A 13,540-nucleotide genomic window follows, 5' to 3' on the forward strand; every position below is an offset into this window, starting at 1 on the left:
GTTTAACAAAGGAAATCAGGAAGGGCACTGAACTGTGAACAGTAGGGTTCTACTTTGGAGGACCTGTAACTACTAGGGTGTGCAAAGATAAAACATCATCATGAGTTTGTTTGTTTTGTTTTTAGCCTTGAGAAACTACCAAGGTTGATGATTGAAGGGGAAGAGAAGAACACACAAGGATTTTTGTCCCAGATGCATTTATTTAAGTGCCCCAATCGTCCAGTGGACAAGTGTGCTACCACCACTGTCAATAGAGCACAGGGAAAAGAGAGACCTCTCCCCCTAGACCTCTCTTTTTGGTGCCCGTTTGTTTATCAAAGACAGTGCTTCAGAGTAACCAAAGTGTATTTTGAAGTGTGTCTACACATGTGTATTTTACTAATTCCAAAAATATCTGTGCACATAAAATTCCATTGCAGACATACTCCATATACTAAAACAGCTTTTAGCCTGGTGGTGGTTCACAATAGCAATCTGGTTGGTCACTTCTCTACAAATTCTATAGAGTGAATTGGCTGTTGTAATGTTTTTCTCCTCCCTCTTCTAGAAATAACAGATACATTTTAGGTTCTTGGTTGTTTCTTCTTCAGTGTTGCTTGAAATCTAAGTGGGATATGAGAGAATAGTTTAGTTGGGCAGTTACTTGCCCCTGTCATTTTGTGGAAATTGTCTGTAGCTTCGCATTTTAAACATTCTCAGCAACTTTACCAAAAGAACACACGTAAGTGCCAAAACTACCCAGCAAATAAAACAGCAGAACCATAAGAAGTAAGGATAAGGATATGTACAAGACACCTAGATACAAAAAAAAAAAAAAAAAATCCTTATCATTTGCTAATTTGCTTCAGAAGCTGCTGTATTTTATTTCTAGGTTTTTCAGACTAGCAATGTGATTTATACCAATGACTGACAGTCTAGAATCTCAATAGGATAAAATAGTTTGAAAGTTCAGTTGAATTTATTATGGAATTTTATCTTTTGCTGTTCTCCAGAAAGGGTAAACCATGCTATAGTCATATATAAAAATTGAGTTCTAAAATTCCATCACTCATAATTTTCTTCCCTTCTTTTCCCCCCTCTCATGCACTGTACCCTATTGGAAGCGGGTAAGAACACTAATTTCTCCCACTACCCCCATGGCCCCACTCCATTCTATTTATTTGTTTAGGTGACGATTGGAACACAATAGAGAAAGGCTAAAGGAATCGCCCTATGAACTAGATCTATAGACTAAGAAAGAAGGGCTACTACTTCACTCAATTAATCTCAACACTCCTACCACATTTCTATACAGCAATTTAGGAATGTGGTAGAATAGAAACATTTCACTTGGGAAATATGGGCTGAAAGTTCAGTTAATCCAACTTTTCAGTACACAATGGATCTTCAGGAAATAATTTGACTAGCATAATTGACAGGTAATTTCAGAAATGAGTTTAGCCTCTAGGAAAATTGCACGATGACTGTTTTTAAAGAGAAGGTGGTAACAAAGGAAGAGTTGATCGAGATTTATTAGTACTAACAACTGTTAACTTATTGAATACCTATCATATATTAGGCATTGCTGAACCCCTTGTAACTCTTCTAATCCTTATAGCAACCCTATTACCGACCCATTTTAATATGATTTTCCAGAGATTTCCGAAACTGGTTGAGTATTTCAGAACTAATATATTTGAACCCAAATTGACACCAAGCCAAAGATTGTACTCATTCAGTTAGGCCAAACTATCTTCAAGACTTACTCCAAAATGTAACCCCCTGACTAATAAAGCACAATCTACCTTCGAACACCACTGGTAAATCTGCCTCAGATTACTAGGAATTATTTTATCCAAAACTAATCCCTATATATGGGGCAGGTGCCACCAGGAGACACTCCTTATGTAAGGGTTCATCTAGTTTGTTGAAATTCAGTACTAATAAATACAACTTATTTGATCTTTAGTATAGTCTACAGATTGAACCTCTCATCTCAACCAGCTATTTTAAATAAATGTCAGTAATTTTGAAAAGAGATCAGATGATGAGAATATAGATGGATCATCCCAATTTAACCCTTAAGGGCAGAGAGGAGACAAATTACTATTTACCATGGATCTACAATTTCATTTTCATGAACCAGAATCAACTGGTCATGTTGAATTGATTTGGAAATAAGTCTTGTCAATATTAGTGAAAAGTTTATTGTTTCTTGCAACTCTTTTTACCATCTTACTCTTCCTATATCACTCCACTTATTTTTATATTTCATTACCAAGTTTCCTCCTCTTTTCCTTATCCCCAGCAGAATAAACTGAGATGACTACCCTATTTACAGATACACATTTTTCTCCGTGACTCCAGGCCAGTGGTTTTCAAATTTTGGTGTGATTAAGAATGACCCAGAGGGTTTGTTAACACACAGATTGCTGGTCCCACTTCCTGAGTTTATGGTCTGTAGGTCTGGGGTGGTGAGGAGAGGATCAAAAATATGCATTTCTGACATATATCCAGGTGAGCTGATGCTGCTAAAATGGGGACCACACTTTAAGAACCACTGCTGTATGTTGATGTGATTTTACCTTAGCTATAAAAGACAGTGAAGGAGAAATGTGGTCAAAATGACTATAGCATGTTGGTAGAAAGAAGACTCAGAGCTATTCATTCTGCCTTGAGAAATTTACAAATCTAAAACAGTATTTTTTATAAATTGACTAAGCTTTAGGTAAAAATCATTTTCTTCTCTTTTTATCCTTTCATTACATTCAATAACTTTCTTCTCTATGATTTTTTGACATCACTCTTGAGATAATTCTGAGGGATTAACAATTATGAATTTTTATATGAAAAGCTTAGCATTCAAATTTATGGAGACGGAAGCATATTTTTAATTTATTAAATAACATATATAAATCTTAGTAAAGGAAAGTAAATTATTTCTATACTCAACAGTTATTAATACAACTGTTAGTGAATATTAAATATTAAGACTTGAAGGGATCTTAGAATTAGTTCCGTCCCTCAATTTTACATTTTATGACATATGTCATGTAGCTCAAATGGTTCATAATTACTAAAGTAAGCCAGGTAAACAGAAAATAAAAGCTAAAGCTTAAAATGCTGATTGTCTCTTGAGATATATAAATGATAAGAAATATACTAATTTTTTTAAAAGCATATGTTTTCACCTTCTTCCTGTGTCTTATCTATATGTGTAGGATAGAGGAACTACATATGTACTGTAATGTATTTATGGTACTTTTTTCAAATTAACAGTGGGACCCATTGATTTAAATTTAGAGATACTTCCCATGGATGCTCATTGAGCATATTTGAAAACATATCTAACATACTTAAAAATAATTGATATTATGTTTGCTAACCTGTGGACATTCTATAATTAATGAGTTGATCAAAATTAATAAAACAATATTTTGTATATAAATCTATATAATTAATATATATGACATAACCTTAATAACTGTTATTCCAGTGGATCACATTTTATCAGAAATACTAGATCATTCATATATACACATTTGGTTGTTCTGCAAGTTCATTAACTTCTCTTTCCAACTACTACTCCTTCGATGATTAGGGTTCCAAAACAATGAATGAATTCCTAATTGTGAAAAAGATGAACGTAACAGAGATAGTCACCAAGTCAAGAAGATCATTACGGGCAGTATAACTTTTTTAAAAATTCTCTGTCCTGTTTGTATTCTAACTACAATTTAAATTTTGGATTTAAAAAATTTAAGTCTTAGAATTATAATCTGAGGAAGCTTCAGACAGAATAAAGATCTATAGGAGATTTATAGGAAATTTCAGCTCAACATGAGGGCAGACTTCAAGAAGTAGTGTTGCTTTCCTGTTGCTGAAATTTTTTAAGGCAGAGAATAGACATGCACTTAATTTAGGATGTGTAAAGGGAATTAATAAATCAGAAAAAAAATGGATTGTTACTACCTTGAAGATTCTTTTCAACTCTGAAAGACAGGATTTCTTGGGAATACTTGGAACTTTTGTATTCAGGTCTTCTGTTAATGTCTCAAGTTGGATAAAGAAGTATGATTTCAATTTTTCTAGTATTATTCTGAAAACATGTTAAGAAAAAAAAATCATTTACTCCCACCCCTTGTTATTGCCAACACAACATAAGAGATATTTTCAAATATTTATGAGCTGTACTAATTAAATGAATTAGTTAAGATAGGTTTCATGAGATTTGCCCTGCAAAATTAAGTCTATCTTTTATGATTTTCATAAGAAATTCTTCACTTTTAATCATATTTTTCAGAAGCAACCATATGAAGGAATGAACATGGTACTTATGTTGCTCTTTCAAAAGTACCTGCTACAGGTTTATTTGGAAAGACATAAGTGATAGTACAGTAAATTAGAAAACCAAATCATTGGATATTATCAAAGTTTTTCTTTGTAAAAATCTAGATTAAATTTGTTTAAAGGTTGAAGCAATCAAATAATATTTTCCTTCTCTATTTCTTCTTGCACTACAAATTTAAGATGGAAAGAAACAACATGGTTCGCTATTTCATCTTAAGAACAAGATTCCAAGTAGGTTGATTCTTGCTACAAATAATATATGTGATTCTCTCTGGGAGAGTTTCAAGGCTTTATATAGGGCAAAAGGGTAGCCGTGGCAATAATATCTAAATTCAGGGATCTAGTATGAACCAATATGAAACTCAGTTCTCACTTGCAGGGTCCACTTTTTCTTGTCCTTCTTTCAGGCATGTTGTGCTTTCTCATGATACTATAACATTTCCAAATTTTGGTGGACAAATAATAATACCTTTTAGAGAGAGAGCTGAGTAAGTCAAAATATATTACACCAAAGTCTATAAACTATATCTGCATTACACATTTCTAAATATTTAGCTAAGTGAATTTTACTCTGCACGAATATTACACGTGTGTGCGTACATGTGTGTGTGTGTGTGTGTAAAATTTTAAAGAGAACCCAATCTCTCCCACACACACCCCCTCCATGCCCCTGGAGAAGTACTGACAAATTGGTTTCATCTTGTTTGTTACTACAATTGATTGGCTGCCCTAAAGTGCTATGTTGAGAATTTGAAATCTGCGTCTATAGGGAAAGAGAGAAGAACAACATTCATGCCAAATATTTGCTATTTGTCATCCCTGCTTTAGAGCTATAAAAGTTCTCATTATAGCTCTAAAAATTTCAAGCTTAGCCAGACAGCTGGTTCTTGCAACACAGACTACCATTTGACTCACTTAAGTATATCTCTTCTAATATTTCAAAGAGATTGTTTTAATCCAATAATCCCTCCTTGAAAACGGTAGAGACTCTCTGACGTGCCTCTAAGGAACTCAAAGAATCATGGCCATGATGGTGTCATCAAGAATATCCTTAAACTGTGTATTTGCCTCTAATGAGTTCTAACCGCCATTAAAATGACAGAGGTTTCTCTCTTTAAAATTTAGTCTGGTCATTCTCAAACATTCATGTACATAGCATATTAAACATGTAGGTTCTGGTCCCCACCCCCAGAGATTCTGATTCGGTTGGTCCAGAGTGGAGTTCAGAAATTGGCATTTTTGTCTTGCTCTTTCTGAATTAGGTATGGAGGCCATTCTTTGTCGTGGCCTTAACTTGCATTCTTTCTTCCATATCATCTTTCCAGCTGGAATTGTTTAGATTTTAATACTGTCAGCCAAAACGATTTTTTTGGTTATCCTATCAACCTAGGGCTCACTGTAAACATAGAGAGGCTAAATACATAAATCCAAGTATTTAGGACTTTGTACTATCATATTGTCTAGCTTTCTGGGCAATGATCCCTGGGAATGCTAGTTTCTCCCCCACCTCCTATGCTCAAATTCAAACTACTTGGACATGTAACCATTGGTTACATTTCAAAATTTAAGATTTCAAAACCAAAATATTCTGTCTTTCCAGCCTGAGTCAAGTCCATAGGTGATTTGTCTTTTACTTTCTCACAAGTCGACCCTCCAAGTCTCAAATGACTTTTCTCAATTTTTTTTTAGATATAAACTCACAATTTATTGGGAGTACAAAAAATATCCTTAGTCAATCTGAATACCTCACTCTTCTGATCTAATTCAACTCTTTTTTTTAATTGTGGTTTTAAAAAAGCACATAACATAAAATTTACCATCTTAACCATTTCTAAATATGCAGTTCATTAGTGTTAAGTATATTCGCATTGTTGTACAACCAACATCCAGAACTTTTCATCTGGCAAAACTGAAACTCTAAGCCCATTGAACAATCACCTATCCCTCCGCCCCATCCCCTGGCCACCACCGGTCTACTTTCTTCTCAACCATTTTTTTAAATAAGCAAGATACCTGCTTTCTCCTATCAATAATGGGTTTATGGTTATTGCTACTTAGCTCTCCAAGTATAATCCTTATATCCTGTGTTGTTATAATTCTCACATGTAAAAAGATTTATATTTGCAGGGCACCCGCATGGCTCAGTTGGTTAAGCCTCCAACTCTTGATCTCAGCTCAGGTCTTGATCTCAGAGTTGTGACTTCAAGCCCCACAATGGGCTCCACACTGGGTGTGGTGCCTACTCAAAAAAAAAAAAAAAAGATTTACAATTGCAAAGCAATTTTGCTTATATTAAGCGATCCTTATAATCTTTGGGGGCTGCAAATGAAATATATCTGGTCCTGGAAGCTTTCCTCTGAGTTACAAGGAAAGGTAACCTTTATTCCTCATGAGACCTATGGGATTCCAGAGGGACACTTTTTGTATGTTTGTTTGTTTAAGGTTTGAGGTTAGAATTACCAGGGCAGTTAAGCTTAAATCATGGCATTTCTATAGATTTTTCCTATGTACATTCTAGAATTGTTTTCTCATTACTTATGTAGTAGATTGGAAATTTGTCTGGAATTTGGCAGAGTTAATGTTCACTAAATGCTTTCAAAATCTTTGCTGAGTCCAATATGAAACTTTACCTTTAAAACAGCTTTATTAGAAATATAATTTGGGGGCCCCTAGGTGGCTCAGTCGGTTAAGTGTCCAACTCTTGATTTCGGCTCAGGTCGTGATCTCAGGGTCGTGAGATCGAGCCCCATGTTGGCCTCCGCCCTGGGCATGGAGCCTGCTTAAGAGTCTCTCTCTCCCTCTGCCCCTCCCCCCCCTTTAAAAAAAGAAAAGATTAATAATTGGGGAGGAAATAGGCATAAATAAAAATGCATTTTCTGCAAATGGAGTGTTTCAAACGCTCTTTTCAAAATCTTTGGCAGTAAGAAAAACCCTAACCCAAAAAATATTCTTAATACTCTTATTTTTAAAAAGTTTTTTAATTTCTCTGCCTCTGTTATTAAAATTTCTTAAGAAGTTAATAAAGCGTTAAATCCTACAAGCAATACCCATCTAAATAAACGGAAATGCTATAATTATGAGTATTATGCTTATGATTTTGACATAGAAAAAATGTACCTTTTCTTGGCCTAAATTATCTTGGAACTAACACAAAAACTAGTTGATAGTGATTCTCGGATAATGGTAACTGAATCTTTCTTCATCTTATGAATTTAACAATTCAATTCATAATATGAATGTATATGACTTTTTCAGACAAATGCTATTTATTTAGAACAATTTTAAATAATTTCATAATTTTTGTAGCACCCAGCTATTTCTTTAATGATCTCCTACAAAGTACTGATAATATTTACTTCAAGGAAAATTCTTTAAAATTGAATCTCATTATTCCTTTGATCTCCATTATAAAATTAGAAATGTTTTCTCAATAAGAGGAATAATTTTTGAGTTGAAAATATTTAGTGAAAGAGTTGTAGTGCATCCGGTTCAGTGACATACTAAGCAATTACTCTTTTTCCTTTCCAGTTCCCATCACTATTTAAGATCTTTCCTCATTGCTCACCATTATCACCCCTAAACCACAGAAATTCATCGAGTGCCAGCCATGCAATCCTCAGGGCACACACTGCCAGCCATCCAGAACTTAACCTCTCCTCCGTAGTCGCTAATATAAGCTCGGCACTAGTATTTTGCCAGTAAGGCTCTTCATCTAATATAGTAATAACTTCAGGCTGAAAATTCCCCAAGTTCTGAGCCTTTTTTGACAATTATGTACTTTACCAATTATAATATTAAATTTATCTTGAATAAAGAATGCTCATTTGATTTATGACTGAAGCTAGTTTGCATTATTGTTCTTCATGTATTATTAAACTATACTCCTATTTAAGGAATCCTTTGAGTCACCAGGTTACTACGTGCAATTTGGTTTGTTGATCACCATTTGCTGTTTGAATGATTTAAAAAAAAACAAAAAACAAATATTACACTTAAGGACATACCAAGCTGGGATTCACACAGTACCTTCCATTAAAGTGATTTGCTTCTGACTTCAGAAATATTACCTAAGATCTACGTTTTATTTGTTGGAAATTTTTTATAGTTTATGTAGGAAAAAAATCAATCTTAGGTAAACACAGAATTTGGTTCTTAACATTAAATTTTCAGTAATTTAATTCTAAATGATTTGTTTTAATAATTTTGTTACAAAATGAATGTGAATGCCAAATTACTCACTATATTTGTGCTATAATTAATAAGGCCCCCCAAAATGTATTGTGTATTATTCGGACTATTGTTGCAAGCATTCATGGAATTTGAAGAATGCTAAGGTCTCGCCTTTTCCCTGCTGGTGGGTAGCAGGTGGCATACAGAGGTAATGGTGCTGTGTTAGAAGCCTCAACTCTGTGCCTTGTAGCTGGCCCTGGGGCAAGTCATCTAACCTCTTGCTTATTCATCAGTTGTGGGGATTGGATCACAATAGATGATAGGAACCTTTCAACATCTATATTCCTGGAGTCAGTGAAACTTCTCTTCCGTTACCTTCAGCTTCCTTCTGTGGCCTTTCCTCATTTTTCTTGGGATGCTCTTTGTTTCTTCTGACATTTATTGACCATCCTATCCTCCTCGTCATTCTTCATACTTAGTGACGGTTGCTTTAGAAAAGTGTTTCAGTGTACTGTTTCCTCTGTCAAATTTGCCCGGTCCCCTTTTTTATTAAGTTTAAAACCAGAGACTGTTTCTTCCTCTTTTCTATTCCCTTCCACACCTAGCACTGTGCTGATTGTTTACATCATCTCTCTTCACTTAATCACCACTGTTCCCATTCCTGTTTTGCTTTGAAATCTTGTTGCTTCAGGATTACAGAACTTCGCAGACAAATCAAAATGACACCAAGTGGGAATGAAAGCGATAATTTTAAAACCCAGTAAGAAATACTATGTCATTTTATTTCAAGAATTGACTCACAAATTAAGACACGGTAGAATATGGGATCTTTCATTTCCTGCACATCCTAAATTTTACTTCAGAAATATACTTTCCCTTGCTTAATAGATCAGTGAGCCTGTTCTATTTACTCAGTGGACATTGAGTGGCTACCCTGTGCCAGGCCTTATGCTAGGGACTAGAGAGAAAATAATTGACAAAAGAAAAATATTCCACTGCCATTACCTTTAAGTACGCCATGTCGAAAGTTACTTGATTCAAAGCAGCTTTTGGAACCTAATCAAACTGTCATTTTTTCATTCAACAGACATTCATCTGATTATCTGCCACGTACCAGGCAGTGTGTTGGTATATATGAGAAGTGTGTTTGAAGCTATTGATTATAAAATGCCAAATGTTATTTTCCCTTTAACAATTTAGCCTTTAAATATGATTTAATTATCTACATTATCTGCATTATTTAATTTAAATATGATATAATTATCTACATGTGTTATAATGCTCAAAATATATGCCATTGATGCAATTTAGAGAGTTACAGCAATACTGTTTTAAATAATGATTCTGTCTTCTCCATTCCAAATCACCTTTGATGTCCTAGGATAAGAATAATGATTCTGTTTCATCTCAGGGGACATCTTCATGTGACTACTGTATTCAAGTGGTAATGATTTCCTAAACTCAAAGTTGCAGATGATTGTGAAGCCCCATGCAGGCTCTTCATAAAAGACTGCTGTGGTTTCTGTGTGTGCTTGGGGATTGAGTTGGGGAGAGGTTGAGGAAGGCAAGGAGGAGTGACATCATATCATATGTTTGCCCTCCCTGCTCTAGCCTTTTGTATTCATCCTCACTTTAATTTTATTTCACTCTCTTCGCACATAACAATATCTTCACAAACTCCTTTTCTCTCCATCTGTCTGGATTTACAGAAATCCATCAGTGTTCTCAACTATGAATCTCACCGATATCTTAGCCAAATGCAATGAGCCTGATTCTACTGTTACTGTGTTAATAAATCAGAAGCTGTAACAATTTTCTGTAGATACATTGCAAAGAAGAGCCATTAGTGGATAAATTCAGTTAGTTACTGATACAAAAGATTCATTTGTCCTGAAAGTTTTTCCATAACTGGAATTTCTAATCAAATTAAATATAAAAAGACTATGGAATTTCAATTATAATAATTTACATATAATTTCACATATTTTTCAAAGTTCCTTCACATATTGTATCTCATTTCATTCTGATAAAGATACTGATTTTGCTCATTATCTCTAACCTCACTTAACAGATGAAGAAAACAGGCCCAGGCAGGTTAAATGATTTGCTATAAATCACTTAGCAATCTAATAAAATACCAAGGTTTATAAGAAGCCCACTGCTCAGGGCGCCTGGGTGGCTCAGTTGGTTAAGCGACTGCCTTCGGCTCAGGTCATGATCCTGGAGTCCCTGGATCGAGTCCCGCATCAGGCTCCCTGCTCGGCAGGGAGTCTGCTTTGCCCTCTGGCCTTATCCCCTCTCATGTGTTCTCTCTCATTCTCTCTCTCTCAAATAAATAAATAAAATCTTTAAAAAAAAAAAAAAAAAAGAAGCCCACTGCTCATTGCAGCCTTCATAATAACGTTATAGAAATTTTAAATGGTAAACTTGAAATCAAAATTTGGTAAAATTAAGTACATGTTTTTACAGAATTATAATTAACATACAATATTGTATTATATTAGTTTCAGGTATACAAGAGAGTGATTCAGTATTTTTATACATTACAAAATGATCACTACAATAGGTCTGGTTACCATCTGTCACTATACAAATTTATTACAATACTATTGACTATATTCCCTATGCTGTACATCACATCCCCGTAATGTATTTATTTTATAACTGGAAGTTTGTACCTCTTAATTCCCTTCATGTTTTTCTCGCATCAGCCTGCCCCCTTTACCCTCTGGCAACCATCAGTTTGTTCCCTGTATCTATGAGTCTGTTTCTGTTTTGTTTTGTTTGTTCATTTGTTTTTTAGATTCCACATATAAGTGAGAGCAAATGGTGTTTGTCTTTCTGTGACTTATTTCACTTACCATAACACCCTCCAGATCTATCTGTGTTGTCCCTGTCATTTGTATGTCTTGTTTGGGAAAATGTTCAGGTCCTCTGCCCATTTTTTAATCGGATTGTTCCTTTTTGTTGTTGTTGTTGTTGTTGTTGTTATTGAGTTGTATGAGTTCTTTATATATTTTGGATATCAACCCCTTCACAGATATATCATTTGCAAGTATTTTCTCCCATTCAGTAGCATTTTTTTTTCATTTTGCTGGTGGTTTCCTTCATTGTGCAAAAGTTTTTTAGTTTGATGTAGTTCAAATTATTTATCTTTGCTTTTGTCACCCTTGCGTAAGAAGACATATCCAAAAAACTATTGCTTAGACCAATGTCAAAGAGTATTGCTTTCTTAGCTTAGGTCTATTGCTTAGACCAATGTCAAAGAGTATTGTTTTCTTCTAGAAATTTCATGATTTCGGGTCTTACATTTAAGTCTGTAATCCATTTTGAGTTATTTTGTACATGGTGTAAGAAAGTGGTCCAGTTTCATTCTTTTGTTTGTATCTGTCCAGTGTTCCCAACACCATTTATTGAAGAGACTGTCTTTTTCTCGTCATATTTTCTGTCTCCTTTGTTCCTCGTCATATTTTCTGTCTCCTTTTTGTACATTAATTGACCATAAAAGCATGGGTTTATTTCTGGGCTCTCTATTCTGTTCCATTGATCTGTGTGTCTGTTTTTGTGCCAGTACCATACTGTTTTGATTACTGCAGCTTTATTGTATATCTTGAAATCTGGGATTGTAAGACCTCCAGCTTTGTTCTTCTTTCTCAAGATTGCCTTGGCTCTTCAGTCTTTTGTGGTTCCATACAAATTTCAGAATTATTTGTTCTAGTTCCGTGAATTAAGCACATGTTTTTATAGCCAATTTAAATCGTTTTTTTTTTTTAAATGTGTTCCAGGTATTTTCCTGTTTTCATCACATCTTTGGGCTCAGTTCTGCACTCAATATACTGTGGGTTTTGGCCCTGGCAGAAGGCATATCAAATCATTATTTTGGTAATCAATATACATAAATCATTTGCCTAGATTAAGCCTTTTTTCCTCTAATTATTGAGTCTTTGGCCATCTCTATTATTTAGTCTATTTCCTGAGCTCCCACCTTAGTGAACCTTCCAGAACTTGATCCTAATGACTAGAATACAGATCCTTTGCTGTCCTGTCATCACAAGTCTTATCATGGCAACTGCATTGCAGTGTAGCTTTCAAAAAGTGTTATTTAGAGAATTTAAGAGATAAAAATACTTCATTTTCATAGTCAATTCAGTTAATAATTAAAAACCAACTAGAGAATTTTTTTCTTAAACTCCTATGAGCAAGAGATAAATGACCACATAATAAGTTGGAAACAGGTTTTTTCAAAACCTATTTGAAAGGATGTTCTAAGTTTATATGAAATTAACTCAAGAACCTATAATATTCTTCATTTACATCATTATATGGTGATGATAGTTTTGTTTTGTTGTTGTTGTTTGGTGTCCCTGCAGTGATTATAGTTGTTAACAATTAAGATCCTAAAGCATTGAAGTATTCTCATTCATACAAAATTTAATTGTACTCTCTACATTGTATTCATTCAATATTCAATAGGATTCAATTTCAATAGGATTAAGAGTATTGTAAAGGTCTGTTGACTAGAAATTCCACTAAATAAATAACCTTGCTCCTGCATTCCCAGTGAACAATGGCTTTGCAGCATCACTGAGGAGTTAGCAGGCTGAGATCTAAATTTTACATGCAGATTGAATTTTCCTGGCCCTATATATCTGGCCATAAAAGCTTCATATTGTCTCAGTCTGCACAAATTACCATATAGTTATAAATGTAAATAGATCAATATGGCTGTCAAGAAGGAGCTTAGGGGCACCTGGGTTGCTCAGTCAGTTAAGCCTCCGACTCTTGATCTCAGCTCAGGTCTTGATCTCAGGGTCATGAATTCAAGCCTTGCTTGGGCTCCATGCTGGGTGTGAAGAAAAAAAAAAAAAGAGGAGGGGCACCTGGGTGGCTCAGTCCATTGAGTGAGGGTTGGACTCTTGGCTTTGGCTGGGGTCATGATCTCATGGGTCATGGGATTGAGCTCCGTGTTGGGCTCCAAGCTCAGGACAGAGTTTGCTTGAGATTCCCTCTACCCCTACCACCACTTGTGCTCTCTATCTCT

General features: G+C 34.8%; 1 protein-coding gene across 1 annotated transcript in view; it reads left to right on the forward strand.

The window, feature by feature from the left end:
- The window catches only part of PURG (purine rich element binding protein G), a 35,889-nt gene that overhangs the window by 9,669 nt on the left and 12,680 nt on the right, over nt 1-13,540 (forward strand). The window lies entirely within an intron of this gene.

This window comes from Phoca vitulina, unplaced genomic scaffold (genome assembly GCF_004348235.1).
Source record: "Phoca vitulina isolate PV1807 unplaced genomic scaffold, GSC_HSeal_1.0 scaffold15, whole genome shotgun sequence".
NCBI lineage: Eukaryota > Metazoa > Chordata > Mammalia > Carnivora > Phocidae > Phoca > Phoca vitulina.